The sequence below is a fragment of the Zingiber officinale genome, chromosome 9A (assembly GCF_018446385.1).
Source record: "Zingiber officinale cultivar Zhangliang chromosome 9A, Zo_v1.1, whole genome shotgun sequence".
Lineage (NCBI taxonomy): Eukaryota > Viridiplantae > Streptophyta > Magnoliopsida > Zingiberales > Zingiberaceae > Zingiber > Zingiber officinale.
Window position 1 is genome coordinate 16,523,276 of NC_056002.1, and position 18,041 is coordinate 16,541,316.

Sequence of the window (18,041 nt, forward strand, 5' to 3'; positions counted from 1 at the left end):
ATGCAAGATGTCAGGCGGGGCTCCTGTAGACCCATATGTACTCAAAATGATTGGGTACATAGAGAACCTACAAAGGTTGGGGTTCCCACTTGGCCAAGAGCTGGCCACTGATCTGATCTTGCAATCCTTGTCGGATAGCTATAGTCAGTTCGTTCTAAACTACAATATGAACGAGATTGACAAGCCACTGCCCGAGCTGCTTAGCATGTTAAGAACTGCTAAGCTAAACCTTAAGAAGGCTAAGCCCACAACTATTCTGATGGTTCAGAAACATAAGGGCAAGGGCAAGCCCAAAGGCAAGGGAAAGTCCCAAACCAAGGGCAAAGGCAAGGCACTGAAGCCTAAAGGAGGGGTCGCCAAGGATGCTACCTGCTTCCACTTGTTAGAATGCATACTGAGAGCCAAGGTTTGGAGGATCTTAAGAAGAAGCGAAGTGAGACTTCCACTTCAGGTATATATGTTATAGAAGTCAATCTATCTATTTCTACATCATGGGTATTAGATACTGGATGTGCTTCTCACATTTGTACTGATGTGCAGGCGCTGAGAAATAGCAAGGCATTGACAAAGGGCGAGGTGGACCTACGAGTAGGCAATGGAGCACGAGTTGCTGCTGTTGCTGTAGGGACTTACTTTCTATTTCTGCCCTCTGGGCTTGTACTAGAGTTAGTCGATTGTTGTTATGTGCCTGCATTAACTAAGAACATTATATCAGTTTCTTGTTTGGACAAGAAAGGTTTCTCGTTTACTATAAAGACCAAATGTTGTTCCGTCTATTTAAACGATATGTTCTATTGTAGTGCACCTCTGATAAATGGACTCTATATTCTAGACCTTGAGAGCCCTATCTATAACATAAATACCAAGAGGATCAAGTCAAATGACATGAACCAAACCTACCTCTGGCACTGTCGCTTAGGTCATATAAATATCCTAGCTACATAAGGATGGTATGCTGGACTCATTTGATTTTGAATCATATGAGATATGTGAGTCATGCCTACGAGGCAAGATGACCAAGACTCCCTTTAGTGGGCACAGCGAGAGAGCGACTGATTTGTTAGGACTCATACATAGTGATGTATGTGGCCCTTTCAATGTCGCTGCTAGAGGCAGTTATATGTACTTCATCACATTTACTGATGACTTCAGTAGATATGGTTATGTGTACTTGATGACACATAAGTCTGAATCCTTTGAAAAGTTCAAAGAATTCAAGAATGAAGTACAGAACCAGCTTGGCAAGAGTATTAAGATACTTCGATCCGATCGAGGTGGAGAATACCTTAGCCATGAGTTTCGTGACTACCAAGCTGAGTGTGGGATTCTATCCCAACTCACTCCTCCTGGAACACGACAGTGGAATGGTGTATCCGAAAGGAGGAATCGTACCCTATTAGATATGGTGCGATTTATGATAAGTCACACAGATCTTCCGACATACCTTTGGGGTTATGCTCTAGACACGACAGCTTTTATACTCAACCGAGTTCCATCCAAGGTCGTGATAAAGACACCATATAGGATATGGACTGAGAGAGATGCCCAGGTGTCTTTCATGAGGATTTGGGGATGTGAGGCTTACGTTCGACGTCAAGTCTCAGACAAATTAGGACTCAAATCCGACAAGTGCTACTTTATTGGATATCCCAAGGAAACTAAGAGATATTACTTCTACATTCCCAGTCAGCACAAGGTAGTTGTGGCAAAGACTGGGGTCTATCTAGAAAGGGACTTTGTTTCTAGAAAGACTAGTGGGAGCGCGTTCGATCTTGAAGAAGTTCAAGATGCGAACAATAGCACTGATGCCTCGATGGAAATTGAACTGGAACCACAAAGTGTTGTGGATGATGTTGTTCCACAAGGAGTTGAGGAACAACAACCAGTTCAAGTAGACATACCTCTTCGCAGGTCTGATAGGGTACGTCATCAGCCTGAGAGATACTCATTTCTCTTGTCTGACCATGATGACGTTGTGCTCATAGAGGATGAGCCTACCACCTATCAGGAAGCTATGATGAGACCAGATTCCGAGAAATGGCTAGAGGCCATGAGATTCGAGATGGAATCCATGTACACCAACTAAGTATGGACTTTGGTTGATCCACCTAAAGGGGTAAAACCCATTGGGTGTAAGTGGGTCTTTAAGAGAAAGACTGACATGGATGGACTTATCTATAAGGGTCGTTTGGTAGCTAAAGGTTTCAAGCAGATTCATAGTATTGACTATGATGAAACCTTTTCTCCAGTAGCGATGTTTAAGTCCATTCGGATCATGCTTACTATTGCAGCCTACCATGACTATGAGATATGGCAGATGGATGTCAAAACTGCGTTTTTGAATGGAAACCTACTCGAGGATGTGTACATGACACAACCTGAGGGTTTTGTAGATCCACAGCATGCTAGCATAGTATGCAAGCTGCATAGGTCTATTTATGGACTAAAGCAAGCTTCTCGGAGCTGGAATCTTCGATTCAATGATGCAATCAAACAGTTTGGTTTCATCAAGAACGAAGATGAGCCTTGTATCCACAAGAAGGTTGTAGGGGATATAGTTGTCTTCCTCATATTGTATGTGGATGACATATTACTCATTGGGAAGGGCATCCCTATGCTTCAGTCTGTCAAGACCTGGCTAGGGAGTTGCTTCTCAATGAAGGACTTCGGTGAGGCATCCCGCATTCTAGGGATTCAGATCTATAGAGATAGATCTAAGAAATTGTTTGACCTAAGTCAGAGTACATACGTTGACAAGGTACTCCTACGGTTTGCCATGCAGAACTCCAAGAAGGGATTTCTGTCGATGTCACATGGCGTGAGTCTTTCGAAGACTCAAGGTCCCTCTTCTAGAGAGGAGAGAGACCGCATGGATCAGATCCCTTATGCCTCAGCCATAGGATCGATCATGTACGCCATGCTATGTACTCGACCTGATGTCTCGTATGCTTTGAGCATGACGAGCAGATACCAGTCAGATCCAGGTGAAAGTCACTGATAGCGGTCAAGAATATTCTTAAGTACTTAAGAAAGACTAAAGAATATTTCTTGATATATAGATGCAATGATGAGCTAGCTGTAAAGGGTTACAGTGATGCTAGCTTCCAGACCGACCAGGATAACTATAGATCGCAGTCGGGGTTCGTATTTTGCATTAATGGTGGTGCTGTCAGCTGGAAGAGTTCGAAGCAGGATACAGTAGCTGATTCTACAACAGAAGCCGAGTAGGCAGCAAAGGAGGCAGTTTGGATCTGCAAGTTCATCACTGAACTTGGGGTGGTTCCTAGCATTGCTGACCTCATTGAGCTCTATTGTGACAACAATGGAGCTATAGCACGGGCGAAGGAACCTCGCTCACACCAGCGGACCAAACACATACTACGGCGCTTCCATCTCATTCGAGAGATCATCGAGAGAGGAGATGTGAAGATTTGCAGAGTACCTACAGAGGCTAACATCACAGATCCCTTGACCAAGGCTTTGGCACAGAAGAAGCATGATGGTCACACTAGGTCATTTGAGCTTAGAGCCTACACTGATTGGCACTAGTGCTAGTGGGAGATTGTTAGCTAGAGCCCTAGAGCCAATCATTTGATGATTGTATTTTGGACTTATTGTATTATATTCTATATAAATAAAGGCATTTTGATTTTGGTTATTATACTTACTTGTATTGGCGTCAAATAAACTAAGTATAATAATGTCCTTGAGTAGACGGTTCTCACCTATATCAATCGGTTAGTTGAACTGATAGTGAGATGATATAGGGAACACTACTCTTAATCATTCCTAGTCGAGTATTAACATTCAGGGACAATGTTAATGCAATAAGACTAGCATGTAGGTCAACTCGATGACTTGATCTCACAAGTCATGGATATAGAGATATCAAGTTGACACATGGGTATACATTAGAGAATGTATACTGAATGACCCGCCATGAGAAAGTATCATGGATCGTTATATGAGTGTCATATACTTTCTCATGTGGCTATTAGTATGACTACTAGTCCTTAGACCTGAAGTCACCATAGATCCCTACATAAGGAGTTATGTACTTTGGTTTCGTCAAACGTCACCCGTAACTGGGTGGATTATAAAGGCGATTACTGGGTATATAACAAATTATGCAGAGGGATGTGAGTGATGTAGATGGGATCTATCCCTCCTATATGACGGGAGAGACATCGGTATTCTTGATAGAGTGAGACCACGAAGTGCATGGCCATGCCCAAATGAGTCAATATAGGATATTGAGCTCATTTGATTTAGTGAGTCTACTTGGAGTTCAAGATTTAGATTGGTCAGAGGATGACACGGTTTATGCCTCACATTGACCAATCTAGATGTCTAGGATAGAAGGACACTTGTCATATATTGTGAGGAGTCACAATTAGTAGTCACAAGGTGATGTTGGATCTCAATATTCTTGTAACTTGGGTAGTAATGATGTGTTGCTAGATACCGCTCATTACTTATGCTCCTAAATGGGTTTAGGGCATTGCCAACGTTACAAGAACCTATAGGGTCACACACTAAAGACAATTAGATGGAGATTAGGTTTATATGATGAACCAAGAGGATTAGATTCATTTGATGAATCAAATTGGATTAAGAGTAATCCTAATTGGGCTAACTTGAGTTGGACTCAAGTGGATTCATGTATTCAATGAGTCTAATTTAGATTATGACTCATTAAATCAACTTAATTTAATGAATTAGATTCATTATATTAAGTTGGCTTGAATCAAATGGTTAGATTAGATCAACCATGGAAGAGATTTGGTCAAGTTTGACTTGACTTGAGAGGAAGATTAAAAGTCAAGTTTGACTTGACTTTATGCCACCTCATTGTGAGTTGGCATTGATGTGGACCAATGATGTTACTCCACATCATCATGGGTGCCACCTCATGGAAGTTACAAAGTCATTTTCTTTAATAGCTTCACATTAATTGCACTTAATGCAATTTTTTGGGAGTTACACAACTTGAAAGTGGCCGGCCACTTTTGAATGGGAATGAAATTGATTTTCCTCATTCAAGTGCATTATTCCTTCTTCTTCCTCTTGGAGCTCTCTTCCTCTCCCTCTCCTCTTCTTGCCGTGACCTATCAAGGTGCTAGCACACCTTTGTTTAGGTCTTCTCCACCTAAGTTGTCCGTGTAGATACTTCTAGAGGAGTATCTATCTTGATACTCTTGAGATCCGGCACCGTTTGGACGAGCGGGAACGCGAAGGGCTTCCCTTCAAAGGTATAACTCTTTTCATGTAGATCTAGGAGTAGATCTAAGAAGAAACTCGTACTCGTAATTTTGTTTTTTAAATTTTTCTTCTCACGAGATCCGTTGGCTAGGGTGATTCGGGATTTCCGCAACGCGAAAACGTGGTTTTCGCGGCCCGAAAAACCCAACAGGCACATCATATTTTTTAACCAGACAAGATCAGGCAAAATTATTAACTGAATTCTTCAAAATATATAGATTATTTTATAGTTTTTAATATTTAATTAAATTTGAATCATGCAAATCTAGATTATCATGCACCATATTTGGGATAATATCATATTTATCTAAATTATCATGCAAATTATTTAAACTATTATTGATAGGGGTATTTTGGTAAATTATACTAATATTAAGCGCACCTCCTAATTCAATAGGCTTCTCCGTTAGATTTTACTCGAGCCTGAATTCACTTTTGACTTGATCCTCTAGCGTCAATGACTCCTCATGAAGCTTGGTCAGGCGGGTCCAAAACTTGTGACCATCTTTGACCTTTACTATTCTGCATGTAACTTGGTTAGGTAATAAATTTAAAATTAACTTTATTATCTTTTGGTTTGCTTCCGAGTTCTGAGAAGATTGCTTTAGCGGTATGCCACCATTGAAGTCATTCATCAGGACGAAGCTTTCCATTTGCATCCTCTATAGATTGAATTCATCCTTGTATATCTCATATATATGGAGGTGGTTTGTTAACATTTCACCCGAGCATTTCTTTGTTCACCATTTTCCAACACCAAAAAGAACTCATGAAAATTCTAAGACTATGTCTTGGGGTAAATAGTGTGGGAGATAAAAAAAAAATAAAGGTGTTTCACTAATTTTGAGGAAAAAATAATAAAATATTAAAAAAAATAATGACAAATTTTGCCAGAAGAGATATTTCACTAATTCTGACTAATGATGAAAAAAAATAAAAAAGGAAAAAAAGGTGTAAAAATATTTTTTTAATAAAAAATGATATATAATTTTTTTTAAAAAAAGAACCCCCTACTTGATTGGTGGTTTCACAATTCAGAGTTGCCTTGCTCTTATATCACTTGTTGGATTGAGATCCACTTAAAAGGGGGGTGAATCACATATTTTTAGAAAAACTTGTCTTTTTTTTTTGAAATCAAAAGTACGCAGCAGAAAAGATAGAAACAGAGATGAAAAAGAAAGAACTCAAGTATGCAAACTTGGATAATTTTACTTGGTTCGGAGTTTTCAGTGACTCCTACTCCAAGACCTAGGTCCCACGGACATATCGACGGATAATCCACTAAAGACCTCTTCCGAAACCGCCAAAAGAGGGGATTGAGTACAAAAAGGAATAGGAAAAGTGTAACAAGCTACACTTTCCTTTATACAACAATTAGCTACAAAATGAAACTTTGTTATCCAACACTTGTAGTTTTAATGGATCGAGCTCAGTGTTGGACGACTTCTCAGTAGTAGTTGGGCATAGTAGTATCGTAGCATAGCAGCAGCACAAAGTTGGAGCACTCGGAATGTCGAATGAACGCGTAGAAGCTTGTAGTAGAAGTGTGTACAATGTCTTGGTCGAGTATCCCTTTAAAAGGGGATGGAAGGCGCCTTCCACACTAACTCTTATCCCCCAAAAATTAGCTCTTATTGTTGTCGAGGTCTTTTGCATTATCTGACTAAAGGCATCTTCCAAACTCTCAAAGGTGCCTTCCATAGCCCTGCTCAAGGCGCCTTCCATTGCTTAGAAGGCGCCTAAGGCACTGTTCATTCAAGATATTTTGTGCTCCTTTTGCACTGTAAAATATGTTAGTTCAACACAAATATCTAACCTGTAAAATAAAGTTAGCATAATAATAAAATAGCAGTAATAATTAGTTCCTATCCTTCTAAGACCAGGAACTAGTCAAAATCTCAGTTTAGAGATCTAAAATAGACCTAAACACAACAATGCCTACTGTCCCCTCAAACAGAACGTGTTCTCACTAAGTCACTCTCTTCTAGTGACTTACCTCCACTTACCAAATGTCAAGTTACCTCCTTGACGTCCAATCTGATCCACCATGTCTTTTTGTCAGAATCACACATCCGAACTTCGCCAATCGAGAATCGAACATCTCGACCTCCTGCCGAAATCATACATCCGGATTTCAACCCTTCGAGAATCGAACATCCCAACCCTCTACCAGAATCTCATATCTGGACTTCGCTAATCAGGAATCGCACATCGACTGGACTTCCTGCCTGGTGTCTGGTTCTCTTGACCCGTCAAGTTAGTCAACCATGCGCATTCGGTAATAAGATTAAATTAACAAAACATATAACTTTAATTCACTCGTCATTCATCAAAACTTAGATTTAACCATTGGTGTCAAATGCACCAACACCCTTGACCTACTTGGATTTTTCATTGCCTAGCATTCGTTCAATTTTGACTTGCTAAGACTTGCTCACGAAGTGTCCGGTCAACCGTTGACCCACTTGAACATTTCATTGCCTAGCATCATGTCAACCTTCACCTACTAGGACTTGCTCATCAAGTGTCTGGTTATTCTTGATGCACTTGGATTTTCCTTTGCCTAACTACAGGTCTAAGCATTCGATAGACTTCCACCTTGTCTAACCTTAGTTAAGGCTTTCCTTTACCAACATGTTATCCTCCTTTACTCACTTGGAATTTCTTTTGCCTAATCCTCAAGTTAGGACTAGTCACTCGGTAGACTTCCACCCTGCCCAACCTCACTTAGGGCTTTTCTTTACCTAACCACAGTTAGAACTTTCTTTTGCCAACGTGTTATCCTCCTTGGCCCACTTGGACTTTCCCTTGCCTAATTCTCAATTAGAACTTTCCAATCAAGTATCCGGTCCTCCATAACCTACTTAAATTCTATATCACATATCGTCAAATATCCTGTCAACCATAACCTATTTGAACTCTTTCCACCTATTGTCCAAACATTGAATCTCAAGTTCAAATCTACTCGAGATTAGTTAAACTAATCAACCTTAATCCGAGGAATATGATTATACTAAAAATCTTCCAACAACAACAACAACAACAACTCACAGCAAAGCAAAATTTCATTTTATTAATTATATAATATATTACATGACAATATATGGAAAATAGACAAATGGACCACATTAAAATAAAACTACAACTAATTGTTTATTAATAATTACCGCAGTCCATCTAATATATTTTAGTTATCATTATTACTTCTGAAAGATAGGTACACAAAACTCTTGTTTTGAAGAATAGTTTATTATAAGCAATTTTACTTTATTTTATAAAATAAAGATGGTTTCTGATAAACGAATTTATATAATACGATAATAATTTTACTCTTGTACTTAGGCTTCCATTAGTTTATATTTTTTCTATTTTACATTTCAAGTAAATATTCATATTTTTCTATTTATATAATTCCCATGAACCCTAAACCCACCCATGGTCATATACTACAATACTTATGTTATTTGTCTCCATGCAACTAACAATTCCGACCGTTTGGAGCAACTAAATTTCACATATAAAAAAACAACAAAAATGCTACCACTCATAACTGCTGCCGTGCTGCGATTGTGATCCATTGAAATGAAAGCTACAATGCCAATCAAAATTTCGCTGTACAAACAATAAATATTAATTTTCTGGTTGATTTCCTTCTGTATCCAATCTTGAGGGGCAACTGGTTGGTAGCATTTCATGTTACAGTAGTTTGTGATCATGAATCATGGATCAGATCACACACAGCACTATTTATCTTTTATTTGCATTAAAGTTTACCAATATATATATATATATATATATATATATATATATATATATATATATATATATATATATATATATATATATATATATATATATATCCGTCCATTGAATCAACGGATGCTGGACACGTGGCGCTCTCTGGTTGCTGACGTGGGTCTTCGAATGCTGGTGCGAACTTCTGGCGATTCTGCAAAGAAGTCAGGCCGGGAAGGGGTTTCCGGCGACGACCCTCCGACGCTCAAGTCAGGCAAGCGGACAGCAAAAGGTGTCTCTGAATATCAAAAAACGCGTACCTCCGACGAAGTATAAGGCTCCTTATATGGAGCGGTGAAAGAGCTCACGCACACCTACCGAGGCAGATACATGTCCTTAGCCCATACCTCGGTATGTGTTTGTCAGAAAGCTTACCTGACACCATACTGCTACAGTCCAGGCACGTTTTCGATGGGACAACAGAACACCTTGCCGCCAGATTTGGAGTATGGCCTAGTCATAGAACTTGACAGCTGTCATAAGATGTTCCTTGTCCTTCTCTCCCTACTCCATGCCGGGGTGTCCGGTCGGCCGGCACTCATCTCCCGTCCGGCCGGCCGGCACTCGTCTCCCGTCTGGCCGGCCGACACTCATCTCACATCCGGCCGGCCGGCACTCACATCACGTCCGACCCTCCATATGCATCGGTATGCTGGAGAGATCCTCGGTAAGGTGCTATGGGGGGACTGCTAGCAGTATGTTACCTTATGTGTACGGCTGAGCATGACTTCCGCTCGGCCCTTCGTTACTGTTCAATTGAGCGCCGGAACCCCGACTCCTGTCGGGGCGCCTTTTGCCATCGGTTATTCACCGGTCGGCCGCCCGGGAGGTCGGCCCATCCTTCTCCGGTCGGCTGACCGGTCCGCCCTTCTCCGGTCGGCCACCTGGCCCTTTGACTTCCACGTGGCGTTGACCCCTCAAAATGGGGGTCCCCTGTTCTAACCGCCGGATCACTTGCCTCCCCCTCAAGTCTAGTCGAAGGAGGCGAAGTCCGACTGACTGGACTACCGATCTGACTGAGTAACGGTCGCTACATTAGTCCACTCGGCCAGGCTTAGGGATGCTCATCCGTTCGGCGGTGTCTTGCCCGTGCCTTGTATTCCCTTGGAATCCATGCTTAATCCTCTCCCCTAATGCCAATCACGTGTGTTGTGCGCGGTAAGGGGCGCTCATTAAATGTGACCTGTATCCTGCTGACACGTGGCGATCTCGCTTTTGTCAGCGTATGGCGGTGGCGTTACCTCCGATGGGACAGCCGCCGTTTGAAATGAACGGCTGGATGATGGCCTCGTTCTTCACGACCTGAATCGGACGGTGGAAGCTGCTTGCGGCCGACGTTATAAAGCTCGCAACTTCTCTTCTTCGCCGCATTTCGGCTTCATCGATCCCCGACGCCCCGCTGCTCCTTTCTTCTCCGGCGACATCAAGGCCCCTTGCGACCATCCTTTTGCTCGTAAGCCTTTCTTTTCCTCGCTTCCTCCCTCCTTTTCTTCCTGTTAGTTGTCTCTATCATTCTGCCCCCTTCTTTCCTTGCTTTATTTCCTTTTCCTTTCATTCCGCGTTCGTTCCTTGCCTTATACCATGACTAGTACCTCACAGCCGACCGCCGGCGCTCCCGGTCTTTGGTACACGACCATGGAGAGTCGGTTTGATGAGGAGGACGCGCTGCGCCTCGCTCGGACCTATGAAATCCCTGCCGACCACCACATAGTATTAGCCACTCCCGCCGACCAGCCTCATGAACCGCCGCCCGGCACCGTTCTTTTCTTCCGAGACCAATTTTTGGCCGGGCTACGCTTTCCACCCCATAAGTTTTTCTTGCAAGTTTGCAACTACTTTCGCATCCCACTCGGCCAGCTAGTTCCGAATTCAATCAGGCTGCTGAGCGGGGTGGTAATTCTGTTTAAACTGAACAACATCCCGTTGGACCCCAAAGTGTTCCACTACTTCTACTACCCTAAGCAAGCCGAGTGGGGTACTTTCGTTTTCCAATCTAAGATAGGTTTTGTCCTTTTTGATAATATGCCGAGCTCCAACAAACACTGGAAGGAGCATTTTTTCTACATGTGTTTCCCCGAGCCACCGGCCTTCCGCATCAAATGGCAGACGGCGATGCCAGCGCAACCGGAGCTCGGCAAGTTTAAAGGCGATCCGGCCTACCTTCATGCAGCCGACCGGCTGGTCGGCCAGCGCTATCACATCGACAAGCTGCTCCTTCCGGGAGTACTGTATATATTCGGCTTGTCTTCTATCCCAGCCGATCTGCCTTGCAGCATGAGTAAGTTCTCTTATCTTCCCGTTTCTTTTGTTCTAACTGATTTATTCTTTGTTTCTGCAGCCGAAGTTATGTGGCGCGCAAAGGCTACCGAGCGGCTGAAACTGCGAGCCGCTGAGATCGAGGCGGCCAAGAATAGGGAGATCGCCGAGCGGAGCTTGAACTCAGCTGGTCCGGCCGGCGGAGAGGGTGAGGGGACTCAGAGTGTCCCCGAAGCCTTAGACGCTTCTGCCTCTCTCGGCGAGGCTGCGGGCGATATAGAGCCTTCTACTCAAGTCGAGGTAGAGGGCCGTTCGGCCGACGAAGTTCCCCTGGCAGCTAGGAAACGCAGACGGCCAGAACCAGCTTCTCAACCAATTCCATCTGATGAACAGCAGTCCGTGCGGGGCGATGAAACTCCAGTGCTGTCCGGGACGGTCTCTATAGAGAGTACCCCCACGCCGCGCGACTCTCCAAGGGCTACCTCTGAGGTGTTGCCCGCCAGTCCTCCTCGAACCATGCGTCGCCTTAGGCGATTGGGCGACCTTCCTTCCTCAAGCGGTGAGCCGTCTAGTAAAGCGGCTTTGTCCCAAGGTGATCCGAGCGGCCCAAGATTGATAAAAACTGTCCTGCGCCTTCCATCGGAGGAATATATGGCGGCTGCTGATCGGCCAATGGTCCCCGAACAGCAGATCACCCTTACGGGCCCTCTTGCCAAAGCCTGGGAGGATGCTCGGCTCCGAATTGCAATGATGACTCCCGGTCAGCTAGGCGACGACAATTTACAACAGGCGACTGGGGTATGTTCTTTGCCTTGTTAGTTGTTTGGATTTAGTTTCTAACTTGCTCCTGTCCGTTTGCAGAATTGGGTGGAGCAGATTGCTATCAGCAATCGCCTAGCCGAACTGGAGGACGAGCTGAAAAAGCTCAAAGCAGCGGGAGAAAGCAGACAGTCAACGACCGCTCTGGAGAAGGCCAAAAAGCTGCTGGAAGCCGAACGGGGTAAGTCTTCTGGCTTGTCGAGCGAAGCGGCTCGACTCGAGGCTTTGGTCAAGCAGTGGGACAAGGAGATAAAGACCGCGACCACCCGGAAGCGCCAAGCCATCGACGACATGGATATGATGAAGGTAGAGAACCGGGGGCTAGAGCAGCGAGTGAAGGAATTAGACGCCTTGCTCAAGACTGAACGGGAGGGCCGCTCGGCCGACCAGGTTAAAGCGGAAGGGGCTTTGCAAGATCTCCAGGCGGCCCTTGACGCTTCCGGAGCCACTCTTAAAGAATATCAAGATGGGGAGCCAGGTCGGTCGGCGGAAGCGCGCAAAGCATTCGTCCGCTCGAATGAATTTGGCGAAAAGTTCAGCGACAAGCTGTCCTTAACTTTTGAAGAGGCGATCAAAGTGGCAGTGGAATATCTGAAGACCAAAGGCCACATACCTACCGAGCTGTCCGTCCCCCCCCCCCCCCAAAGATTTGGCGGCCATGATGGGCTCCATCCCCGACTCTCTCTTTAACTTTGATGATAGTGAATAAGGGGTTTATGTAATTTCTCTAAGTGTGCAATCTTTTGTATGCCTGCCGTTCGGGGCGAATATTATAAATTTTGTCTGTCCGCCGCTCAGCGTAAGTGGATTGTCTCCTTTTGTTATTTGTTTGTTGGACCAGCATCCCATCTTTACTTTCGTCTCGGTCACAGTTTTCTCGCGTCCCATGTACATTTTATAAAGGAGCCACTCGGCCCCACGCTTTCTTTATTCTTGCCTCATCGGCATGCCCGATCTGAGGTCGGCCTTTACAACCGAGTAGGACCACGCAGAGAGCTACCCGTCCTGTGGCTTTATAGGCTCCGATTGCCCTCCTTTTAACGTCGATTTTTACCATCGGAGCTCGACGGTCTTCCGCTCGGCAGATTTATAGACGCCGGCTCGTCTCTCGATTTTTAACGTCGGAGCTCGACGGTCTTCCGCTCGGAGGGTTTATAGACGCCGGCTCGTCTCTTGATTTTTAATGTCGGAGCTCGACGGCCTTCCGCTCAGAGGGTTTATAGACGCCGGCTCATCTCTTGATTTTTAACGTCGGAGCTCGACGGTCTTCCGCTCGGAGAGTTTATAGACACCGGCTCGTCTCTCGACTTTTAACGTCGGAGCTCAACGGCCTTCCGCTCGGAGGGTTTATAGACGCTGGCTCATCTCTCGATTTTTAACGTCGGAGCTCGACGGTCTTCCGCTCGGAGAGTTTATAGACGGCGGCTCGTCTCTCGATTTTTAACGTCGGAGCTCGACGGTCTTCCGCTCAGAGGGTTTATAGACGCCTGCTCGTCTCTCGATTTTTAACGTCGGAGCTCGACGGTCTTCCGCTTAGAGGGTTTATAGACGCCTGCTCGTCTCTCGATTTTTAACGTCGGAGCTCGACGATCTTCCGCTCGGAGGGTTTATAGGCCGCGGCTCGTCTCGATTTTAACGTCGAGCTCGTGTCTTCCGCTCGGAGGGTTTATAGGCCTCGTCTCTCAATTTTAACGTCGGAGCTCGACGGCATTCCACTCGGAGGGTTTATAGGCCTCGTCTCTCGATTTTAACGTCGAAGCTCGGTCTTCCTTCGGAGGGTTTATAGACGCCGGCTCGTCTCTCGATTTTTAACGTCGGAGCTCGACGGTCTTTCGCTCGAAGGGTTTATAGACGCCGGCTCGTCTCTCGATTTTTAACGTCGGAGCTCGACGGCCTTCCGCTCGGAGGGTTTATAGACGCCGGTTCGTCTCTCGATTTTTAGCGTCGGAGCTCGACGGCCTTAAAGGCTAACTTTGACACAGCCGCTCGGCGAACACATTAGCCGTCCTTTAAATCATTTTTGCTTCCTGCATTACAAGGACATGGGCGACTAGAATATATACAAAAATGAGTTACATCAGTGCACCTTTCACCCAGCTCGATAAGGCTGGAGATGATTCGCGCTCCAAGGTCGGTCCAGCTGGCGCCCGTCTTCATCCTCCAAATAATAAGCGCCCGAGCGGAGCTTTTCGATAACCTAGAAGGGGCCCGCCCAAGGAGCTTCCAGCTTGCCGACGTCGCCGACCGGCTTGACTTTCTTCCAGACAAGGTCGCCGACCTGGAATGATCTGGGTATTACGCGCCAGTTGTAGTTTTGCTTCATCCGTTGACGGTACGCCATCAGCTGGACGGACGCCTTGGCTCGCTCCTCATCAACCAAATCCAGCTCTATGTTCCTCCGCTCGGCGTTGCCCTCATCATAATTCTGGATCCGGACGGACTCGACGCCGACTTCGACAGGAATCACCGCTTCGCCGCCGTATACCAGATGGAAAGGCGTGACGCCCGTTCCTTCCTTTGGAGTCGTTCGGATGGCCCATAGGACGCCCGGCACTTCATCCACCCAACTTCCTCCCAAATGGTCGAGCCGAGCACGCAGAATGCGAAGAATTTCCCGATTGGCTACTTCAGCTTGGCCATTGCTTTGGGGGTATGCAACGGACGTGAAGTGTTGCTCAATGCCATAACTTTTGCACCAATCTTCAAGCAACTTCCCAGTGAATTGCCGTCCGTTGTCGGAAACAAGTCGGCGAGGGATGCCGAACCGACAGATAATGTGCTGCCAGATAAATTTCTTGATCATCTGCTCAGTGATCTTGGCTAGCGGCTCGGCCTCCACCCACTTGGAAAAATAATCGACCGCTACCAATAGAAATTTCCGCTGCCCAGTTGCCATGGGAAATGGACCCACAATGTCCATTCCCCATTAGTCGAACGAACAGGACACAGTAGCTGCTCTCATTTCTTCCGCCGGTCGGTGTGAGAAGTTATGATACCTTTGGCAAGAAAGGCACGTTGACACGGTCCGAGCGGCGTCTGCTTGCAAGGTTGGCCAGAAGTATCCGGCCAGCAGGATCTTCTTAGCCAGCGATCGTCCACCCGGATGCCCTCCGCATGATCCTTGATGTACTTCCTGGAGGATGTACGCTGAGTCTTCCGAGCTCACGCATTTCAACAACGGGCGAGAGAAGGCCTTCTTGTATAATTGATCTCCAATGAGTGTGAACCGGCCGGTTCTCCTCCTTAATAGCTGGGCTTCATCCCGATCGGACGGTGTGGCGCCCGAGCGCAAAAACTCCATGATGGGTGTCCTCCAGTCGCTCGGAAACGTGAGGCCCTCCATCCGGTCGACGTGCGCCACCAAAGATACTTGTTCAATTGGCTGCTGGATGGCGACCGGCGTTATTGAGCTTGCAAGTTTGGCTAACTCATCGGCCGCCTGGTTCTCTGTTCGGGGTATCTTTTGGATAATAACCTCTCTGAAGTCGGCCTTGAGTTTTTCAAAGGCTTCGACATAGAGTTTGAGCCGAGCGTTGTTAATCTCAAAGGTACCTGTGAGCTGCTGAGCGGCCAACTGAGAGTCTGAATGCAGCATCACCCGACCGGCACCAACATGCCGAGCTGCTTGCAAGCCAGCTATGAGGGCTTCATACTCAGCCTCATTGTTTGTAGCTCTATAATCCAGCCGGATGGATAAGTGCATCTTTTCTTCTTGGGGAGAGAGCAGCAGTACTCCAATCCCGCTTCCGAGCCGAGTGGACGATCCGTCCACAAATATTTTCCACATAGCTTCCGGCTCTGGATTCTGCACCTCAGTCACAAAATCTGCTAAGGACTGCGCTTTCACTGCCGAGCGGGGTTGATATTGAATGTCGAATTCACTCAACTCCGTTGTCCACTTAATAAGTCGTCCGGACGCTTCTGGATTCAATAATACTCGTCCGAGCGGGCTATTAGTTTTGACAATGATGGTATGCGCCAGGAAGTATGGACGAAGGCGCCGAGCGGTGAGGACCAGAGCGAAGGCCAACTTCTCGAGCCCATTGTAGCGAGATTCAGCATCTTTTAAAATATGACTCAGAAAATATACAGGCTCTTCTCCGCTCGCCCTCACTAATGCCGAGCCGACTGCTTGCTCATTTGAAGATAAATAGATACAAAGAGGCTCACCTACGGCTGGCTTGGCTAGCACAGGCAGAGAATTCAGATATGCCTTTAGTTCTTCGAACGCCCGATCGCATTCTTCGTCCCAGTGAAATTTAGTGGCCTTGCGCAATATTTTGAAAAAGGGTAGGCTCCGGTCAGCGGTCTTGGAGATGAATCTGGACAGAGCAGTTATCCGACCGGTCAAACGCTGCACTACCCTCAAATTTCTTGGAGACGGCATATCTTGTAGAGCTTTCACCTTACTGGGATTCGCTTCGATACCCCGCTTGGTCACTATGTAACCCAAGAAACGCCCTCCTTTTGCTCCGAACAGACACTTCTGGGGGTTTAGCTTGACTTCATATTTCCGTAGCGTTCGGAAAGTTTCCTCCATGTCTTCGAAGAGATCGGCCGCTCGGACGAACTTGATAAGAATGTCATCCACGTATACTTCCAGATTTCGCCCGATCTGCTCCTTGAACACTTTGTTCATCAGACGCTGATATGCGGCTCCCGCGTTCTTCAATCCGAACGGCATCACATTATAGCAATAGGTGCCGTCGGCTGTAACGAAGCTGACTTTTTCTTGATCTTCACAGGCGAGCGGCACTTGATGATAGCCTTGGTAAGCGTCGAGCATACATATCAGCTCGCAGCCTGCGGTGGAGTCCACCAGTTGATCGATCCGCGGCAGAGGATAAAAGTCTTTCGGGCAAGCTTTGTTGAGATCCCGAAAATCTATGCACACTCTCCACTTGTTGCCCGGCTTGGAGACTAATACTACATTCGCCAGCCAGCTCAGGAACTGTACCTCGCGTATATGGCCGACCTCCAGAAGCTTCTCAACCTCCGCCCGGATGATGGCATTCTGCTCGGCGCTGAAATCCCTTTTTCTCTGCTTCACCGGCCAAGTCAGGCAAGCGGACAACAAAAGGTGGCTCCGAATATCAAAGAACGCGTACCTCCGACGAAGTATAAGGCTCCTTATATAGAGCGGTAAAAGAGCTCACGCACACCTACCGAGGCAGATACATGTCCTTAGCCCATACCTCGGTATGTGTTTGTCAGAAAGCTTACCTGACACCATACTGCTATAGTCCAGGCACGTCTTCGATGGGACAGCAGAACACCTTGCCGCCAGATTTGGAGTATGGCCTAGTTATAGGACTTGACAGCTGTCATAAGATGTTCCTTGTCCTTCTCTCCCTACTCCATGCCGGGGTGTCCGGCCGGCCGGCACTCATCTCCCGTCCGACCGGCCGGCACTCGTCTCCCGTCCGGCCGGCCGGCACTCATCTCACGTCCGGCCGGCCAGCACTCACATAACGTCCGGCCCTCCATATGCATCGGTATGCTGGGGAGATCCTCGGTAAGGTGCTATGGGGGGACTGCTAGCAGTATGTTACCTTATGTCTACGGCTGAGCATGACTTCCGCTCGGCCCTTCGTTACTGTTCAATTGAGCGCCGGAACCCCGACTCCTGTCGGGGCGCCTTTTGCCATCGGTTATTCACCGGTCGGCCGACCGGTCCGCCCTTCTCCGGTCGGTCACCTGGCCCTTTGACTTCCACGTAACGTTGACCCCTCAAAATGGGGGTCCCCTGTTCTAACCGCCGGATCTATATATATATATATATATTGCCGGCCACACAAAATGAATGGGGAATGAATTTTTCATTCAACTCTTCTTCCTCCTTGAGTTCTTTCTTCTCTCCCTCTCATCCTACCTTGGTCGAACCCTACTAAGGTGCTAACACACTTTAG